This window comes from Rhyacophila brunnea, unplaced genomic scaffold (assembly GCF_057557595.1).
Source record: "Rhyacophila brunnea isolate RB1 unplaced genomic scaffold, BYU_Rbru_1.0 scaffold_5, whole genome shotgun sequence".
Classification (NCBI taxonomy): domain Eukaryota; kingdom Metazoa; phylum Arthropoda; class Insecta; order Trichoptera; family Rhyacophilidae; genus Rhyacophila; species Rhyacophila brunnea.
In genome coordinates, this window is record NW_028233170.1 from 50,550,000 (window position 1) to 50,571,192 (window position 21,193).

Below are 21,193 nucleotides of genomic sequence, written 5' to 3' on the forward strand. Positions count from 1 at the left end.
CTTTATAGACCCACAATCAAAGGCCATGAACTCTTAGTCAATATTTAAACAATCGCAAATCTATGAAAAAACTATGAATTGGAAATTATTAGACGACAATTTACTTTGGCAACAAAAATATTATTTCTTCTTCTGTTATGTTTCCATAAATAATCTGACTTTATAAGTGTATTTTCAAACAATATGTTTTAATATTTCTTTGACAAGTACATAATTATAGATACCATTAATATTAATAATAGTGAGGGAAAAAATATTCGTTTTAGCACTATAATAATATACGCAACATAACAGAACATAAAAGCTGTTACACTCAAAGGAAATGAATATTAATTTCTTCTTTAAATTTCGTTCATTGTTAATATTTGATGAAAAGACATGTTATTACAAAAAAACACAATATGTAAGTCATATTTTTAATTTTCGTACTTCACGACAATTTTTAATTTAATACAAGAACAGTTTCGTCCTAAATAGTTAATACATTATTGAATAGCTTATGATATATATGTAAAACTGTTATGTATCCCTCTCGCTAAGTTTAAGCAATGATAAAATATATGCTTATCGATGACCATCGGTCGCTTTCCTTTGCGAGTCCGAAGTCAGTGGGCCGACCTCTGTGACGTGTTGCACATGCATCTTATTATACGCGCCGAATGCATGGATTTAAAATGAATACGTACAAATTAATATTATGTAATACTGATTTTCGTAAAAATAAATATTTTGTTAAAATAGCTCATGGACAGTGATAATATAATATTCTTGACAATTTGAAAAATGTTGTGTCGTAATAATTTACAGAATTAAAAAAGTGTTCGTAATACTTAATTTTAATATATATGTGCGTCGTAATGAACATATTTAATTTATTCCGAAAAATACTGCCTGGGGACAAATTCAAAAGAAATACTAGAAAAGTACACCTACCTAGTTGTATAAATATTATTAACAGTTAAAAAAAGTTTTAACAAGTGCATCGAAACATTAAGTATCAGAACCACGGATAAGTCCTGTCACTAACGATCCTCGTGAGACCGTCAATATTTTTGTTATATATAATAATATTATGTTGAAGTCATTTCAATATAAGTTACATTGAAATTTTATTTATTTGTTAAATTTGTACTTGTGTTGTGTTGGTTGACAAGGTAAAGTTTGTCTGCGTAAGCCACAAGCCAGGCAGTACTGGGCATCTATTCTATACACAATAATGCTATCGGCGGCTATCGAGGGTAGTTTTTCATATTTTTGTATTTAAGTATTATAATTTTAAGCCTTGGTTCAGACACGGCGGATTGGACCACGCGGTTTCAACCGCGCGGAGTCAATATTTTGTACTAGCTCCGCCGCGGACAAGTGTGAACGAATATATTGACACTAGTACAAATTGACTCCGCGCGAATGCAAACCGCGCGGTTTGAATCCGCCGTATCTGAACCGAGGCTAAGTTAGTTGTAAGTGTTACAATGAGTGCTATGTTTTAACAGCACCTCTCTTGGCTGTGCTAAATTTTGGAACGAGATAGATAGTTTTGAATGTTTAGACGACTAACTTATTGTAAAATTATAATACCTCAATACAAACATAAATGATAAACTACCCTCGATAACCGCCGATAGCAGTCTTGTGTATAAAATAGATGCGTTGGAATAATATACTAATACCTTTTTAGAGTCTTGCCTTAAGTCAGTCCGTTGTGGGCCTCGACACGAACAAGACGCATAGTAAACAGTCATGCACACAAGTCTAAATTAACACTTTTGATATCCGTTTATTTGGATTGATAATATAAATTTGTTAATTTGTAGTTATACGTTGCAACGCAGGAAAACTTTATATATGCTTGTGCTCTGTCCCGAGGCCAACCACGATCTGACTTGACTCGGTAGTGCTACAGAACCTCCCTCTTAGTGAAATGAAAATTAAACATGTAAGAACCACCTTGCAGTACCATTGAATGATGTATGTTTGAATCATGTTTACTATGAGGCCTCAAAATCGCCATTGTACATAGATATACCTACGACTTTATTTGTAAATAAATATAAATCCTCATTAGAATATCGGCAATCACATAGTTATAGTTATTTTAATAGATCTTTACGAAGGATAATAATTGTTAACCACTAGCCCTATCAATTTAGTTATCCGCCAAATAACTTCTTCAGGGATTCTGGCCAAATACCTAATAGCATTACCATGACTTCTCGTGGGTACTAAGTTTACTTGAATTTTTATTTATGAATGTGAACATATTTCCCGATTAAGTGAGAGAAAATTATAGCTATAATATTTCTTTCTTAGACGTTATCATCAGAATGCAAGGACGCGACACATATTTAAATAGAAATCTAATAATGTACTCTGTAATAAAATAAGTAATGTTACTTGCACCGAGCAACATGGACAATGTCAATGACTGCCATATTAATTGATAACCTTTGTGTAGCATATTATTAAAAAATGTATTGTTTTACTAACATTACGTATTATAATTGCTATGCATATTTACTGCCGAGTCATTCCGATGCAATCAGTGAAATCACATACAATTTTGAGAACCTATTAACACTACGTCTTTTATCGTTATTTCATTAAAATATATTTATCTATATCTCGTATGTAGGAATGTAGACCAATGGTTTTCAATTCTTTTCTTTTCACGGCAAGCTACGTATACAAAGATTTTTCGACGACGACGAAAAGATTTTTTTCGACTTATACGTGGTGTAAATGAGAACTCTGCCATTCTTGGTAGTATTGACTTGTCGATTGACATCGGTTGTTTGTTCTTCCAATGAGCAGAACTAACTTGCCATAGGTGATGCGAATTGGGAGGGCTATAACTTCAGCCAAATCGCTTCGCGATGTTTCTTAAAATAGGGTCTGATTAACTCATCCGGTGTACTTCCTTGTACCTATCTAATTTATATTATTTGTATTTACACTTTTCTGCTGTTTAATAACTTAATATTGATCTATTTTTTTATATAATACTGTTTTAATAATATTTTTTTGTTTCTAAATGTCATGTTGTGAACATCTTAAATTAATAATTTGTAATGTTCACTATTTGTAAAAATAAATTATATTAGATTTTTTTGGTTCGATGGGTGAGTCTAGTTACGTCCCTAGCAAAGTGCCCCACATAAGCAGAATTAAAACGCTGTTTCGTCTAAAATTGTAAATAAATTAATTTCAACGTTTCTTATCGTATATTTTAAATGTATAAGAAGTAGTTATGACATGCATATTGCACATGTTACAATCTTTAGAGTCGGTACACACATAATTTCTCAGTACACGAAACCTTCATTCAAAGGTTGTATTATTCCTGTTTCCCGCTTTTCATATAGATAGTTCATTGTAAATCACAGACTGATCTATCATTGTGACAATGTGGTATGTATCCACGCATCAGATTTTCTGATGTTTTTAAAATTGTCCAAAAGCCTGCGGCGCATCCGGTTAATATTTTGTGGAGCCCCAGGGCGCCGTAGTACACAGTTTGAATACCACTGCTCTTATTAAATGATATTATAGGTACTGCTTAATTTTAATATGATGATAATCAAACCAGATACGAATCAATAAAAATAGTTTAATATCTGTTCAGTGAGTATCATCAATAACTTCAAGTATTATTTCATTTAATTGCTGTAAAGACATCTTCCGTAATACTTATGTATGAGGTACGAGCTATTTTGGCTATTTATATTAGTAATTATGATTAACTAGAATGCGTTTATTTAAAATAGGCTATACGTCTTCATCAAATTAGACTCTCTTTACAATTAATTTACAAGAAATCATCGGTACCTAAATTTAATCTTGTACAAAAGTACTTTGTATTATGTACATACTTCTAATATATTCTGAGAAATAACTTCATGTGAAACATAAGCGAAGATTGCCTATTAGATAAAAGTAAATAATGGTTAATAGTCTATCTATAGTCTTAAGTCTATGAATTTGATAGTCCATGATGAAAATAATAATAGTAATATATTGTTATCGGTGCATACGCACTACCTACTAAATATGGTACGAGGGTGGGTCAATAAGTCCTTAGAAAAGCCGACAAGTGGCGCGACTAGTACTGTAAGCGGTTTGTTTTCATGCAGCGGCACTACCGATTCAGTATGCTGCGAAGTTTCAATCAGATTGGTCGGGTTGTTGTGTGTTTCTCGTACATTTAAAAAAAAAATGCTTATGGAAAATGGAAAAATGGAAAATGGAGAAAATTGAGTTTAGAGCTGTTATTAAACATTTTAATATAAAAGGGTTAACAGCAAAGGAAATAAAAAATGAGTTGGATTTAGTTCACGGCATATCTGCTCCGTCACTTGCAACTATTTATAACTGGTTAAATGAATTTAAACGTGGTCGTACATCAACAAAGGATGAACCACGCTCAGGACGTCCTGTAGAGGTGACTACACCAGAAATAATCAATAAAATCCACGATATGGTATTAAGTGACCGAAGATTAAAGTTGAGTGAGATAATTGAGGTTACAGGGATCTCAAAAGGTAGCGTCATTTCTATTTTACATGACAAATTGGGCATGAAAAATATTTCTGCAAGATGGGTGCCGCGTTTGCTCACAGTCGACAATAAACGCAATAGGGTGGTGGCCTCTAAAGCCCTGTTGTCGCTCATGCAACGCAATCCGGATGAATTTTTTCGTCGCTTTGTGACTGTAGATGAAACATGGATACACCACTATACTCCCGAGATGAAAAAACAGTCAAAGCAGTGGATTGCGAAGACAAACCATCTCCAAAGAAGGCGAAAACCGTAAAATCAGCTGGTAAGGTTATGGCTACTGTATTTTGGGATGCACGTGAAATTATTTTCGTTGACTATTTGGAAAAAGGAAAAACAATAACAGGGGATTATTATGCATCTTTATTGGACCAGCTAAAAAACGAAATTGAAGAAAAACGGCCTCATTTAAACAGGAAAAAAATCCTCTTTCATCGGGACAATGCCCGTGTTCACACATGTTTACGATCAATGGCTAAAATTGAAGAATTGAAGTTCGAATTGGTCGACCACCCACCGTATTCGCCAGATTTAGCCCCCAGTGACTTTTTCCTTTTCCCAAACTTAAAAAAATGGCTAAGTGGACAACGTTTTTTTCAAATGAAGAAGTCATCGATCGGACAAATGCTTATTTTGAGGACCTTCCGAAAACTTATTTTTCTGACGGTTTAAAAAAAATTGAGAAACGTCTAACCAAGTGTATTGAGCTCCAAGGAGATTATGTTGAGAAATAAAAAAAAATACAAAAATAAAAACTGTTTTAATGCTTTTTTCTAAGGAATTATTGACCCACCCTCGTATATAATATTGATAGAATTTAAATAGTCACAGACAACAAATAACGTATGTTAAAAAAAAATGATTATAAACAAAACTTTTTGTCGATGGTTTTGAAAAAATATAACCAAGAAATGCCGAATATGCGCACGATGCATTTTTGCTAACCCCGGGAAAATAACAAACTTAGGATGTGCAATTTAGAGAATGTCCTTGGAAATGTATAAGTACTATGCTATTCTATTTACTGCTGCGTGACGACAGTAATTTTGGAAGTTCTTTTTAAGCACTTTTGGCGATTACTCTCATACTTAACGTGTCCATACGTCCCGTTTTTAGGTAGCCTATCCCGTTGTCTCCAAGCACAGCTTCGGGACGCCGAAATATCCCGTTTTCAAAAAGAGAGCAACCCACGGTAACAATTTCAAAATAGGCGGGAAAAATAAAAAAATGGATAGAAAAAACACAGTCGCAAGTCAGCAATGTTAATTACCAAAGTAAATTTTAAAAAGTCTTGCCAAGAATTTCATTTTTAATTGAAATCAAAACCAAATATACTTTGTTCTACAGAAAAATATAAGACCACACACATTATTTATTTTCACGTGTTCATTCCTATTCTTTTCATTGTTTCATAAATAAAAATTATGAATAAATATGCGTTTTCTTGAATATACATACTATTACCTAAAAAATAGTAGATGTCCCGTTTTGAGGAAAAGAATAAATGGTCACGTTACTCATTCTACTAGTATGTATGGTGATTATGAGTATATAATATTTTCAATACTTACGAATAAAAAAAAACAATTTGTTTCGAATTTTATTATGATGAAAACAAAAGTCGTATTGTTTTAAAATATGCAGTAAAAATGAAATATATGCTTATTACTAAGACTTTCCCGGAAAACACCCGGAGTCAAGCTCATGACTGGCACCAATGACACCTATTGAATTTTTTAGAATCAATATGTCAAGTCGTATAACAAAGAAAATATTTTATTTATCCGCTACACACAATATAATATATTCTCGTTAAAAATCTCTGCTCAACAGAAACAAAAATCAAGTCTTTGAATACCATTGTTTATTTTGATCATTCTATTTAATCACTGTATTGATTCTGAACTAGGTAATAAATATTATTAATTTAAGTGAACCCTTTAATATTACTTATCATATCAACGTGAATATGACATACTGCTAAAAGTTGGTATGTCATGTCTTCAAATCATCTTATGGAGTAATTGCAATTTTAAGTTTGACATAGTACGCTCTAAAATCAGGCATAATGCTAGTTTCCTGTGCTTTATGTATATTATGTTCTATGCATCGGATGACCTAGATTTTTTTCTGGCATACATATTTATATATAGACACATAATCCGTTGCTAAGTCTAAACTGATACTATTTACATGATTAATTGTAATAATAATATTGTTATAACAGTGTATGCTATGTAATTATAAACATAAAGCTAAATAAGATGAGACTTCGTAGCTTAATAAAAAAAACTAAACATAGGTAAGTACTTGAATTAACGACTTACCAACTTTTAGCAGCAACACCACGAGGATGAATTCATATTGTACCTACCATCTGTATAATTTATGACATAAATTTAAACATTGTTTTTCGTAATATAGTTTTAGTATAATGTCCATTTACATTCATATAATTAAGATACAAAAGCCAAACAGCCGTTTATTTATAATGGAATCTACCTGGATTACACGAATCGAGTTAACTCTTGTATATTTAGTGAAATTTTCCTTTTCCCAGAAGCCAGCTTCGCATTTTATATCCCTCTTGTAATCTTAGAAATTGCCTGTTTAAGCCCCAGGGTCTCGTAAAAACGGGATTTTGCTCACACTCGTTTTATTATGTTATATTATTTTTACCGGCCGAAACGCTATAACAATGCTCGAATATTCGGACACAAAAATCAAATATAACGAAATTGAGGCCTGTTGTTTCATTAATTTTTTGTATTATAAATATTACGAGACGTATTTTGAGATTCATGATTAATTTCTCAATGGAAAGTCGTTATGAAATAATATGTTGCTTACATTCTTGACCATATTGTATCGGGGTTGCTTTTCCGACAGGTCGTAAGGGGCATTGTGATGAAAATTAGTTATTTAAAGGATTAGATTGTTTATAATGTCAACTTCGGCGTCCCAAAAGTGTGTCAACAAAAGTTATACCGCAACGAGTTTACTTTTGAACTTACGAACTGATTTTGGTTAGGTAGTTTGTGGAAAATATATGATTAAACAATTAAAATTCTTATTTCAAATTAATCTCCTGTAAATAAATCATCAACATCTTATTGAATTTGAAAAGGGTAGATATTATAAAAGCCATATTATACTTACTATCATATTTGTATTCGTCTCCAAAATATTATTTTAAAAGGTACGACAAAAAAACAGTATACCTATCAACATAAAATGCATGTAGATTTTAATTAAACAACCGATCCGCATATAAATAATAATAAAAAAATATAATTGAAGTAAGTACTGTTAAATTATTTAATATAATAATCTCCTTCTAATATCCTTCTGATCGTGTTCTTCCACTTTTAATGGACTTTTTGTGGTTTCAACTTTCTGAGATATTTGGCACTTGTCAAGGCGTATCACAATATGTCCCAGGTAGTTGCCATACGTCCCGTATTTATGTTACTGCCACCGTAGTTTACTTTGCTGTCCAGTATTATTATATTTTTAATGAAATCAGACACTAAAGATTTTATCCTCCACTTCTTGAGTAAACTACCGCCCGAGAAGTTTTATCCTGCAGTTACCTTACCGTCCCACATTCTCAGCTATCACAGTGTTGATAACCGTACAATAATTTTATTATAGAATTATTCTAAAATGTTGATTCCGCATAAAATGAAAAATCGTAAATTATACTAGAAATACGCCAAAATACTATAGTTTCGATGGATTTAATACTAAATGTAATCGTGTACTATGGTTATTTTTATCAGAAATACTATCTTAACCGCTTTTTGTAAAATGTAACATAATTGTGTAATGAAAAGCAATATTGAGTCATCCTCACATCACTCAATTTTTTCGTTGATTTCTCATTTTCATTATTGCGATTAGTTCAAATGAAGGTAGATAAATAAAAAGAAGAAAAAGCTTAAAAACTAAGGCTACGACAATAGTAAAAATGATTTTGCCCGTCACTTTGTAAAAGTGTGATTACTATTCCAACCAAATGAATAAATATAGTCGGGTTATGCAATTTTTATTTTCGTTTGTTCGTCCCTCCTTCCCCTCCTTCTCCTCCTTCCCCCTCTTCAAATCAACAAAAACCCGCAACCCGAATTTATCACTGTCCCATATTCTTTCTCGGCATTTATGGCAACGTTACAGATACTCAACCTGTCTTCTTTTTATGTGGAAAATAATCTCTCGGCGCCTTCTTCTTTGTTAAGGTTTTCCACATTATTGACTTTATCCGCCTACGATATTCGTAGCATCTGTCAATAAAGCCACATTTCGTATATATGTATTGAAGCCGCAAAGTAGATTTAAATATAAAGGCTTCGAAGAAAAAAGTAATAATAACCGGCATTTGCTGGACCAAAAACAATCATCAATGTTTTCGGAAAAATTGCTCGCAGAACCATACCTTATTGGAGAGCTTGAATAGTATCTTTTATACTTTATAGTAACCTTCAATTTATTATATAAGTATAATAACAATTATTGTGTCTCAACCTAACCTAACCTAACCTAACTGTTCCAGTGATTGCATATGAATGTGAAACATGGACACTTGATGTGAGACGATTATTTCGGCATTACGCGGAAAAACTACACAACAAACTATTAGAAAAGGAGCCAGACAAAACTAGGTGATGAAAGAGGTCGCCATGCGCAAAATGTCAATGAGCTGGACGTGTTACTCATGAGTGGACAATCTTTGGACAAATGTCGCCATACAATAGTATCCAAGCGGCACAAAACGATCACAGAAACTGCCTAAAACCCGTTGAATAGATGAACTCAAAAGTTCGGTGGATGTACTTGGCAGCGAAGAACTAGGTACTGAAAAAATGGAAGAAGCTAGGGAGAGGCATCGAGTGGATCGACCACACCCGATAATGATAATGATGACGCCTCTTTAAAGTTTAATCTCTTAATAATGTAGAGCGCGAGTAATCATTTATTTTGCAAGTTTATAAAAGATCAATGTGAAATAACAATTTTATTGGTTTCACATATTTGTAACACCCTACTAATCGCAATATTATAACTTGCTGAAAGGTTTTTTGGTACATTTAAAATTATATTCTAAACAATTATTGAACTAGATAAATTAAAAACTCATATTTACCTCTTTCGCTCCTTTGGCATAACGCTATCGGTCAATAATACATAGTTTTCAGATGAGAAATATAGATTGTGGATCTAGAAAATTTTGTTATTTAAATAAAATTTGCTGCTTCACAAAATATGGATTCAAATAAACATCAAGTCACACCATACTCTTGTTTATTACTACATATACAACAAAACACTCAAATAATATATAAAAACATATATAGATAGGCTAGATAAAAGTTTTCGCAAAACTATTTTCTCATAACGCTGTTTAAGTATATAGTTTTTATGGTAAATATTCTTGCGCTACGCCATTTATTTTGACTACCTTTACCTACGAAATGTCTTGTATCAATAGAAATTTCATAAAATGCGCTGTTTTTTTATCTTGGCTTACTCGGGTTTTATGCAGATGTTATTATATAAGTACAAACCTTTGCGTTATCGTATGGAAGATATTCTACATAATGCAAAAAAGGTCTTTACAGCAAAGTGATATTATTTACAACTTTATTGTTGGAATGTGGATTCCTTTTTTATATTCGTGGTGGAGCCTTGATATAATGTATCTACATATTACGTGGCTCCATGGTGGCGTGGTTGATAGAACGCCTATCTCTGAAGACGTGGAGACAGATTTGGCTACGCGTCTCGCAAAAAATACTCGTTTTTTTGCGATGTGTATTTTTGAGATGAGAATAAAATGTTTAATAACGTTTAAGAGTTAAAATGGTAATTTGAATTTAACTATGTATTTAATATTGATGGTTACAATAATATAAAAATAAAATAGTTATTTTAATAACGCATTCAATTCATAAAACATAAATAATATAATAATCACGATTAGTTACTCATTACAACAGAATGTATAATACTATAATTTATAGATTTGGTAGTAAGTAAGGTCAAATACGATAAACTCATTTTGTTTCAAACATCAACATATTAATAAGTACCTATTGGGATACAATTAAAAAGCTTTGAATTGGGTATTGTGATATTACTAGTATTATAATAATATGATGTAACTTACACTTCTCACTTGCATTCTTATCTCATGACATGTTTCCTGGTAATGATTTATTATTTATGTAAGAAAATCATGTCCGAACACTTATGAATTAAACAATAAGATATCGTTGCAAATATATGAATATATTTATATAATAATTTATACATCATGTTACTTACATCATACATTCGTTTATAGTTACATATTCTATATTATGTTATGACAAATAACTAATAACTATAAAGTAAGACCAAAAAATACAAATCAAGAATAAGATATCGAGATCATCTATATTCTACAGGTTTAGGTGTCTTGTACAATTCTTGTCAATATACAACTAACACTTGCACCGGGACCGTTATGAATTTCCCTGAAAATATATTCTTTACGACGAATGATGACATTTTTTTTCAATACACATAAATTGAGATTGTATTCAAATACCGTTGGATTCAAATATTTTTTGGCTACGATGCAGGGCTGGAAATGCACTAGAACGCACTAGAACGCACCGGAGCGCCGTTTCGGTTCCTTCAAATGTTTCCTTTCATCTAGTGGAAAAAAATAGTTCGACCGTCTGAGGTAAGATAGGTCATAAAAAATCTAACACACTTATATTTTTTTATAAAATACACATAAAATTAGATACTTAACTATGTTAATATTTTCTGAAAAATTATCGAGCGTTCTGGTTCATAAACATTTCCATTTCGGGCGCTGTTCCGATATTAATGTAACCGATAACACAAAGAATTAAAATAGCTTGTAATACATGGTGTAAATTCAATAGTTATCTTTATATTAACAACAGCACTAATAGTAGGAACCACCGTTCTATTACATTACATAACCATATTCGATCCTAAGAAGATCATAATATGACCCTCCACAGGGTGTGGGTTGTATTAACATATTTTTGGTTTTGCGAGAAATGGATGTTAGCCACTTGCTCAATCTATTAAGTCTATACTCTAACTGTAAACAGACTTTCAAAAACAACAAGTGAATTTGCCAGACCCTGGATTCAAACCCGGCACCCACGAAATTATAATGCTGAGTATATATTATTTCAAGCCGCGGGTTGTGCACACATGTGTTACACGTTTATACGTAATAACAAACACTTTTCATGTCTGGGAAATGCATCGTCTAAGTTTTTATTACAAAATTTGGATGTCGGTTGAAAAAGGTCTGAATTCAACTATACATATTATTAAAGTGATGGCTGTATTCATATTTATTTGTACCTTGATAAGAAATTGCAATTTATAATTATATATTACTAAATTTCAAATAATCCGTGGTCAATTAACGAGTTTGGGAATTCACAGATAAACTATATCTTTTAATCTAGTCTATAGATTATTATCGATGTATCACTAAAAATCATCAAAGAAAAACTCAATGATTTTATTGGTCGCAATATAATATGTGACAGGCGGATATAAAACTTACTACGATTCGATAAAGATTGTTTGTCGGCATAGATGTATAGTTTTAGATGATTTGATAAAATCGCAATTATATATTAATATACTTATTTTAGTTGATTATCGTTCTATTGCAAATCATTGTACGAGTTTTGCAATTTACTAACGATAGAAATACGGAAATAAAAATTTTACAGTTGTGCAGAATGAAGATTGATTCGCTTTGATTTAAAAAATAAATCAATTAGATGGAGAACTATTGGATTTAAACTCACGCCCCTCTAGCAATTCACTTCTGCTATATGACAATTTTACCTACTCGCGATGAATTATTGCAAGTAGGTACCTACGTTATGTTCGAGAAATGTTATTATTAAAATCATAACCTTTTATTATTATTAACACTACATTCCAATATATCACGTGGGTATCGATTAGATAGTATGTCGTGAAACAATCATAGAATAACCAGACCTGAGTCGCATGTGCATGGGTAGCGTGAGCTTACCGACAATTAAATCTGGAAACCCGGTGTCATGACATTGAGTCAGTGCCGTATGAATTGGACTACGATCGCCACACTTCCTTCAATATGAGACTAAATTACATTAGTACCAACAATATAGTTTATAAGCTGTGCAAGGTTTATGAATATTATTAGTTTTTGTAGTTTTTTTTATTAACACATGAACATACGAGCAAACAGACAGACAAAAATAACAACACAAACCATATTTTTCTCTTTTCTTCATATAGCAAATATTTCGAAATCAATGACAACACTTCATGTATGTTATTATTATATTCGATCCTAATAACGATAGCATATAGCTGGAACATACATGTTGTCCCGCTTTAACATTTCGCATTGACTAATAGAATTTAACGCAGTACCTACCACGTAATATCTAATAAGTACTAATATTTATCAATACGATGTGACGTTTTACAAGCGTCGGTGTCATTTTTATTTTAACAGTTTATATTTTTGATATTGTATGGTGTTCTTGAGCTGTGACCTAATAATGACATCAATTTAGAAAAAAAAATGTTATCAGACGACAGTGTCGTGAATTCGTGGTTGAACGACGTGATTGACTGATTTGTGAATGTGACGTCCGTCAAATTTACGTAGATATAATGTTATATAAGTACGTCAAAAGACAGGGACAGTATCTGACTTCTTACGGCGGCTAAACTATAGTATGTATGTATTCAAAATCAAACTAAATAAATAAAATAAATCAACTCAATCCAATAAATAGAGTAAATCAAACAATGCGAACAATAAAATTATACTAGGTTACAGTTATTAGATTTATTCATAAAATCATTGAAAACATACATAATATATCTACTTACAACCGGTAACATAGTCAACTATTGTGAAATTAGCTTTGTTTCACGCAGTAGAAGTATAAAATTGATCTATGTTTTCGCATAAGTGCCACAATGATGAGCATTATCTGGACGAGTATTATTTATTTTAAAATATTCTTAATTCAGTGAATCATCTGAATTAAATGTGATTTACTCAGCAGCGTAAAAATATTTATTTAATTCTTAAACAAACAAAAATGTGTCACGATTCAATAAAATAATTCACGTTTTCTGAGGAATTCGTAAAACATTGCTAACAGTTTACCATTTTATGATTGTTTCATACAATTGCTAAATAATCTTCTAAATTGCATTTATAATACATAAATAAATTACGTGACAATTTAATTAAGTAAATGAAGTTACCAGGGCAAATACTATAAATGAGATGTCATTAAATCATATTCACTATGTATGTTAATTGTTATGATAAGCATATCAAATACCGCTTTAATGGCTTTATGCAAATTGTGATATAATTTGAATATAATATCGCTGTCAAGTAAACTTTACAAGAACATGGATTAGTTCCATATTCGTGTCTTAAAATTATGTATGACGTAGGAATATGGCGCAATAATCATAATGACATAAACAAGAGAAACAAAGGGCTGAAACACAAACAGTAATCATTTCAAACATAACTAAAACAAAAAAAAACTTTTGTTTAACTTATTTTGACAGAAAGTACACAGTTAGATGGATACTGCATACATTATTACAAGGATACATACATTGGGTAGAGGCCTCCCTTAGCTCATTCCACTGTTATCGGTCCGTTGTTCTTTTTTGCTACTTACATCCGGCGAGCTTTATGAGATTATCGATCCAGCTGGTTTTAAAACCTGTGATCATTTAGTGCCCTTTGGGTACCACTTTATGACTGTATTTATCCAGTGGTTGTCCACTTGCCGAGCAACATGACTAGCCTATTAATTTTATTCTGCCTCCTTGTTCAGTAGTATTTCGCGTCATTCCCTACATGCCACGTTGCGCTACTCGTATTTTTTTTAATTTGTATTACACTGAGTGTCCATGTTTCACACGCTTACGTGAGCAATGGTTGCACACATTGGTTGAATTGGATTCTTGAAGCAATCTCGTGATACATACCACCGTTAATTAACATTATTTGTTGTTCGGGATTGACGTAGTTTTCGACTCGCTCGTTTTGTGTGGAATTGATGAGGATCGCTTTTGGTTCAGCAAAGCAGTTTATCATTACTTTTTTCTTCGAGACATTTATCTGTAATCCAATTGACGGCCATCTGATATACATATAAATATTCGGTATATACAAACATTGATTAGTCTAGTATAGCTAGACCAGTTGTTATGCACAACAAACTTATGACATGCGTGCCACGCGTAGCACGCGGAGGGTTTCGTTTAACACGTGAAAGAACTGTAAAACCAAATAAAACCTCAAACACTAGTCCGCAGAACGTCTGATTTTTTTTGAAGAAGAAGAGCCAGAAAGAAACTGCGAGCTTGTGATTTTGGAACTTTGCAGAAAACCGACCGTATTGTATTAAATATTTTTTTAGTCAAGGAGTTTGCGGGGAAAATTTAACTAGGCGAAAATTCTATAGGAGTATTTTTTGGCAAAAATATAAAAAAAAACTAGCCCACTTTCGTTTATGAGGGGGGAAAAAACCTTGGCATGATACCCATCGTTACGAATATTTTTATTATTTCTTTGACACCTAACCATTATAGGATTTGCCACCCCTGGTCTAGACTCTAGACTCAATCATTTCCATTGCATTAAATGAGGTTATCCTTGAATTATACCCACATTATCCATACATTTACTTTAATTTCACCTTAAATAAACGTTTTAGGCACGGCATTGAAATGTGTAGTTTATAATACGGTAATAATTGATTATATTAGTTTATAATAATTAATCGCGTGAGTACGTAAAATATAAATCAAAATTTACGTGTTTCTAAATTAATTACTACTAGTTCAATCGTACATTAGAGCTGAAGTTTGACTTTACTACTAAATTAGATAAGACGTTCCGACTAGGGGATGATATCCTGAAATACATGTGATGATACATATTATAAAGTTGTTAAATTATCATTAATTTTCCACATATATGTATTATACGAGTACTACTCATTACTTACTATTATAGATAGAGTCACTACTTGTGCTAATACTATTTCACCCTGTCAAGCTTCGTTTTCGGAGCATAGAGCTAAAAAAAGATTGTGCCACGTCCCTTAGTCTGTCATGTATTTAATGTATTTATTTTATTTATTTCTTTAAGAAAACAAAACATTGTGGACATAACAAATCTAAATTCAAGACGTTCATAACATGAGATTAACATTATAACAAATATTACCTTAACAAGAGAGAAAAAAAGAATACCTATATATAATAGTAATAAAGAAAACATAAATACAATTTTATACAGAAAAATGAAATTTTGAAAACCAAAAACATACAATTATGTACAGACAAATTAAATTTCTAATACAAAATACATAGCATGTTACCGAAAATGTCTACATCTATGGGGAGCGCATTGACTAGTATTGCACTCTTCGCTAATGGTACCTGATAGGATTGATACTAAAGAGGCAAGTCAGGCCAATACATTCAAATTACATACCGTTACTATTAAAATGACATTTTATACGCAGAAATCCGTGGGACGTAATCCAGTGTTATGACTAAAATACTTATCTTCATCTTATCGTGCCATCCTCTACCGTGGAGCTGCATTCGATTGAAAACGTCAATATTTTTTTTGAGCATGTCCAATCCTAAGAAGATCATAATATTATGGGCCTTCATGGAGTGGAGATTTGATTTAACAGATTTTTTTTACGAGAAATAGATGTTAGTCACTTGCTCCACTTATTAGGTCAATACTCTGGCTCTAACGCAAATTGGAAAAGCAATATGTTTATTTGCATAACCCAAAATTTTGAACCGACGTTATTTGCCGACGCTTTAGCGGCTCTACCATCGTCCAATATAGTCATAGTCCACGGAGTTCTAAGGATGCGTCTATACAGTTATAATATCTGTACCTCAGAGGCAGACGGATGTAAATCCAAATACCCAATTGTTCAGGAGAGCCAAAAAACAATTTTTATTTTAACGAATACTCATAACTTCTAAGAAAATATATATAGAATAATCATTATTTTTTTTATTCTAATTCAATTAAAGTACTTCTGGAATATGTCAGAAAGGAATAAATATAATACAATTTTATATCTAAAAAAAAATAAAATAAAAAACGTAGATTGGATTTGCATCCTTCGGCTTCTAAAGATATTTTGTTAATGTGGATTTGTATATTATTTACCTAGCCAAAATAAAACAATTTATAAGTTAAAAAAATTTATAGGTATACATATAACAAAGCAAAACACATTTTTAAAAAAAAATTTATTATGTCATCATCATCATCACCAGCCTGAATCTATTCACTGCTGGATGAAGGCCTCGCTAATCTCCAAGCTGATTCCACTTCTCTCGTTCCTGTGCGTTGCGGTGCCAAGTTTTTCCTCAGAACTTTATCATTTCATCGATCCAGCGGCCTCTAGGTCTACCTTGCGGAAGTTTTTTACCTCCTGGATACCACTGGATGAGTAAATTTGTCCAACGATTGTCCTTTCTTCGAGCCATGTTCCACCCCATTTCCATTTGAGGTTTTTAGCAAACTCTATCACATCATTAATCCTTGTCTGTTCCCTTATCCACTCATTCCTTTTTTTGTCCTTTTGCGTTATGCCCAGCATGCACCTTTCCATACCACGTTGTGCTACTCTAAGTTTCTGGATCTCTCTTTTACTTAGGGTCAACGTTTCACACGCATGTGGTTACGGGAAGTACACACAGGTTGAACACTTTGCACTTTAGGCATTTTCGAAGAAATTATTCAGGCGGCCAAAAGCACTCCAGCCTAGCTTTACTCTGCGAACAATTTCATCAAATATACATCCATCTATAGACACTTATTGTGCCAGATAGATGTAGTTTTTCACCTGTTCGAGCTGAATGCCATTGATGAGGATCTCTTTTTGGCCCGCAAAGCAGTTGAACATGACTTTATTCTTTGATACATTTATTTTCAAGCCTACTTTGTTGCTTACTCCAGCGAGTTACTGCATTCTGCTTTGGAGGCCTTCTGAGTCTTGCAAACTACTATTTATTGTTATCGGCAAAGCGTAGATGACTCACGTATTCTCCATTTATTGGAACCCGTGTCATTCCAGTCAAGTTGTCTAAATAAGTCTTCAAATGTAGCTGTAAATAGTTTAGGTGAGATTGTATCACCTTGTCGGACTCCTTTGCTGATAGGAAATGCGCGATGGTTTATAGAGATGTTGCTGCGCTACTGTATATATTATTGAAAATATTTATATAGAGCCCGGGGATTCTTGATTTCTGAGTGCATCGAGTATTGAAAATTTCTTTATGGAATCGAACGCTTTCTCATAGTCTATAAAACCCATGGATAGCGGCAGCTTGTATTCCTGTTACCGCTCTGATTTCTCTGATGACTTAGATAATATGGTCCATAGTGCTGTATCTTCCTCTAAAGCTCGTTCTCCTGGCTGGTTCTCGTCTAGTACATATTGCAGACGGTTTGAGAGAATTTTACCTTGGTGGATTATTGGATTTGCATCCTTCTGCTTCTAATGTAGGTATGGCATTTGCATCTTTATGCTATGCATGTCTTGGACTAGGACTTTCATCTCTCTGCCAATAATAGATAAAGCCTTTAGCATGACGATTCTTAAAAAAACTCATTTTCCCCAAAAACGGAGTTGCATCTGTCTGCCTCTGAGGTATCTCCAGTGGTATCTCCTGGTTTAGCGTCCATACATTCTGAGCATAGAAAATAATTGAGATAATAATATTAACAGCAAACCATATGCAGTCTCAGTCAGTTTTATACAAAAAACAGTTTAGTACATATTTAAATATCGTTACACATACATTTTATGTATAATATTATGATAGGTAGTGTAAAAACTGCTAGAAACTTTTTTTTATTTGTCACTAACACTGCTATCAGGATATGAGATGAAAGTACTGGCTTCACTTTGTTTCGTAGACTTTTATAACAATCATAACTTACCAAATCAGTAAAACCCTTTTGCACCCAGCGATGTACTCGCATGCAGTGGCGGGACTATTATATAGCGTGAGTAACGTTCGCGTTTCACATCCTGTCCATATAAAATGCATGCATAGTTATCTCTTCGGATTAGTGTAAAATTCATTCTGGGCTTGCATAAATTCATCAATCAAACTGTCACGGGAACGTTTACAAACTCAAGGTTTAATTTATTAGGAAAACGATTTCGTTTATTGTTTTATCCTCATTCTCACATTGGCCTGTCGTATAACGATTTAAAATATAAAATGCTAGCAAAAAAATCACACTTCATGAAAAAATCTGTTAATAAATTAAAATTATGATACTTAGTCTACTACTAACACTAATAAAATGATATTATATGCTTAATGTATAGTGTGGATATGTAGAGTAACAAATTTTTTTTTTAAAATCCAACAGACAATTTGGGAAACGCTTCAGAGATTAAAAAAAGCCATTAGTTAAATTTATCGCAATTAGTATGTCTGCTTTAGCGTGGTCTATGTACGTTGGCGCGATACCCGAGAGATGCAGGTTCGATTCCTGCGGGGGTGTCTTACTTTTTCTAAAAAGATTTTTTCTATTGGTTATAATACATTTTATCAGAAGTGTTTCCAAAATTGAGTATGTATATATTTTAATTATTTAATGCGTTCGTATATATTAAAACAATCGTACAAAATAGAATAATTTCTAATGGATTTAAATATCGTACTATTCTTTTTCCGTTTCCATTCCGTATTACTCGGGTTTTGCCTTTCGGCATCTTCAGGTACTATGCGTACTCACCAATGGTAAATGCACACTGACAACGAATACAATTAATTCTCGCTTATATAAAAATTAATACAATACAAGTATTATTGATCTAATAAATTGAATAAATAAGAAATAGTTAAGGGGGGACATGCTCGTCGAAGGTCAAAATTGAGTTTTTATTGTATTTTCAAACCATGATCCTGGACACTCCTTAAACGTTGTAGATAATCTATTTATATAATTTTGAAGCCTTATTATCCTTTATAGTTATTTTAAACATTTGATGACTGCATAAAGTATTTTTGTTACATAAAATAGTATTCTTTTAAACCTCTCGCTCTAATGTTTTAGAATATAGTCATATTTCGGTACATAACTGTGCAGTGGTGTTAAGATTTTTTACGTTTATTAATTTTTAAACGCATTTATAAAACCATTAGCATAATTTATTAAGGGATAATTTTTGTAAAATATTCACGATAAAAAATTATATTGATAATCTCTGTGATCCCAAATTTGACAAGAATTAGGCATTTTATTATTAAAAAAATCGGCAAGATTAACACATTTGAAGATGATTCTAAAGATATTTATTATAAGCTATGTCTTTGACCATTCAAGTGTGATGAACATCTTATGAATAATGATTGCTTTATAATAATTATTGACCTAAGAATAAGGTAGTGTTTTTTTGAAATACGCCATTTCTTTTGTCATTCCCCAGTGGTTAAGCTACAACATACGGCCGTAGCCATAAATTGACAAACTATAATTGAAATAGGGAGTAAAATGATATTGATGCGCGTGTTTGAACATGTACAATTTAAAAAAAAATTTAAAAAAATTCGGTTAGGTACATGTTCAAACACGCGCGTTAACATAATTTTACTCCCTACTTTAATTATAGTTTGTCAATTTATGGCTACGGCCGTATGTTGTAGCTTAACCACTGGGGAATGACAAAAGAAATGGCGTATTTCAAAAAAACACTACCTTATTCTTAGGTCAATAATTATTATAAAGCAATCATTATTCATAAGATGTTCATCACACTTGAATGGTCAAAGACATAGCTTATAATAAATATCTTTAGAATCATCTTCAAATGTGTTAATCTTGCCGATTTTTTGAATAATAAAATGCCTAATTCTTGTCAAATTTGGGATCACAGAGATTATTAATATAATTTTTTATCGTGAATATTTTACAAAAATTATCTCGTAATAAATTATACTAATGGTTTTATAAATGCGTTTAAAAATTAATAAATGTAAAAAATCTTAACACCACTGCACAGTTATGTACCGAAATATGACTATATTCTAAAACATTAGAGCGAGAGGTTTAAAAGAATACTATTTTATGTAACAAAAATACTTCATGCAGTCATCAAATGTTTAAAATAACTATAAAGGATAATAAGGCTTCAAAATTATATAAATAGATTATCTACAACGTTTAAGGAGTGTCCAGGATCATGGTTTGAAAATACAATAAAAACTCAATTTGGACCTTCGACGAGCATGTCCCCCCTTAATATTTTTCAAAGATTAACGTAACATTTAAAGATAATAAAACTGTTCGATTAGTTTAATTTTGTATTATCTACTAATTGTGTTTGAAAAAAAATATTATTTTAAAACAACCCTTTAAAATTAAAAAAAGTTTTGTGTGAAATCACAAATGGAGTTATAAATGATAGAAATGCAATTATTAATTTATATAGCGATTACAATCAACAAAATAATCTGATACCGCTAATAATAAAAAAAATATTTCCGGATTATA

At 32.0% G+C, this 21,193-nt stretch overlaps 1 protein-coding gene across 1 annotated transcript in view; it reads left to right on the plus strand.

Annotated features, from left to right (window-relative positions):
- The first annotated feature begins 595 nt into the window (after window positions 1-595).
- Window positions 596-21,193, plus strand: part of Ndae1 (Na[+]-driven anion exchanger 1) — a 119,602-nt gene continuing 99,004 nt past the window's right edge. The window contains exon 1 of the mRNA XM_085955453.1: window positions 596-699. The gene's annotated coding sequence lies outside the window, so the exon portion shown is untranslated. The remainder of the gene's footprint in view (window positions 700-21,193) is intronic.